Genomic DNA, 2,065 nt, shown 5'->3' on the forward strand with positions numbered 1-2,065 from the left:
CACACTCACACTCACACACACACACACACACACACACACACACACACACACACACACACACGTACGTGTGAGCGCTCTAGAGGACATGTATATATATATATATATATATATATATATATATATATATATATATATATATATATAATCAAATTCTCCATAGGCCTGTCGTGCATGCGTGTGTATGTGCGTGGTAGGATGGATTGGGGGCCACCCCGAACCCCAAGAGCTGCCTGGAAATCCCCCCTCCCCAACCCCCGTCCCCCCTTTCCCCCTTCCGGTTGTGATCCTCTTAGGCGATTTTGCTGGACACGGCACCATTTACTGCGAATCCGAAGTGGAGCCCTTTTTCTTATATCATCTTTTATTTTTGTTTATATTTTTGTTTACTTGTTTATCTATTTTCCCATTTTAGAACGATTCGTCCTTGTGTCTGTCACTGTAAGAAATAAAAATTTCGGATTTTAGAAGCTACGTCGGATGATGAAAAGAAAGTTGAGAATCCTCCCGAAGGTGCAAGAACGACAGAGAGCCTCGCTTTATTATTCTATCCACACGTTCTCTGTTAAGGTGGTGAGGAACCTATGCCACTGAGCCCTTACAGGCCTAAGTGTGCCGCCCCGGGGCAGTTCTCAGTGACGTCCCCTCCCCCTTCCCCTTCCCCCAGCACCACTTCTCATCTCCACCATTCCCTACTGCCTATTATAGCTATTACCTTGCGAAATAATAAAAGAAATGTTTTTAATGTCCTTATAGCAGAAAAGATAAGGGAAAATGTTTCATATTCTGTTGATTCTAATGCAAAATTCGTATATTATGGTAAAATATTCAGAGCTCCTCTGACCTTTTTTTATTATGATTATTTTGTCAGCCATGCGGGCTGCATGTCCAGGCTAGAATTGCTGCCCCAGGGCATATGCCCCCCTCCCCCCATGTGAGGGCCCTGTTACGCCACGAGGCGATGAGTAGCTGCGTCCGAAACCTTTACTTTTGCCCTGTGAACGCGCTTTAGGGAATGTTGGCTAGGGGAGGGAGGTATCATATAGTTACTGTCCTGTGGAAATCGGAGAGAAGTGCGGGACTCGAACTCGGGACCAGGAGGAGGATGCGAGACCCGTTGCGCGTTTCCGGCGACACCACCAGCTCTCCTTCGAAGTACTTGTGGCCCTTCTTCTTCTTGTGGCTGTTCCGTTGAGCGCTCGGCCCCCCTCGGTAAAGTTGGAGGGGTTTAAACACGTCTTAATCTATGTATGCATATTGTTACTTATTGTCTGTATTAACTCTTCAACGCCGAGAAGTCACCCGCAAGCCAAACAGAATCGACTGTTGTTCGCTAGAACAAAGTCTTTGAAGCGTGGCACTGTGCCAAGCATGGCTACGTCGTGCCACACTACTTGAGGGGGCACGGCGTCGTCATGTGGGTGGAGCGGACGTGGGGCCTCGGGTGCCATGCTCGCTGGCACCCGAGGAGGGAAAGATCGTGGAGACCATGATCGACGCAGGACGAGACCAGCGCTTCGAGACCTACACCGTCGCCCTCGAGGACCTGGGCCGGCCTCGGCGCGGTGCCGGCAACTCCCCGAGAGGAACTTCGGCCATCAGGCTCAGCCATAGCACCTACTACAGGTACAACCCGGAGGTCATCGACCCTCAGGCGAAGAGGAACAAGAAGACTTCGGCCAGGAAACTCCTCGGGACTGCTCTGGACCAAATGGAGCTCTTCCTCAAGAGGATCTTCGTCCCCTCTCACGTGGGTTTCTACAGCCTTAAGGGACACGATGCCGGCCTCGAGTTGCCTGGAAGTGGGACCTATAGGCAGAACGTAGCTGCAGGTGCTTACTGAAGAGCCCGACACCAAATAGCCATTTCGAAGAGGGCTAGAGTCTCTATCGAAAGAAGAGAGCAATTTCTTACAGGGTTGGAGACTGTATCGAAAGAAGATAAAATCTTCTTCAGAAACCGAAGTACCTCGAGAACCTGCAATCGTTTCTCGAACTTCTCCTGAAGGAGTCTCGAGAACGGGGACAGCTCATTCCCCTCATCAGGTTCCCCTCAGCTGAATAAAATC

This window comes from Oratosquilla oratoria, chromosome 16 (genome assembly GCF_046742065.1).
Source record: "Oratosquilla oratoria isolate Oo_2021 chromosome 16, ASM4674206v1, whole genome shotgun sequence".
Lineage (NCBI taxonomy): Eukaryota > Metazoa > Arthropoda > Malacostraca > Stomatopoda > Squillidae > Oratosquilla > Oratosquilla oratoria.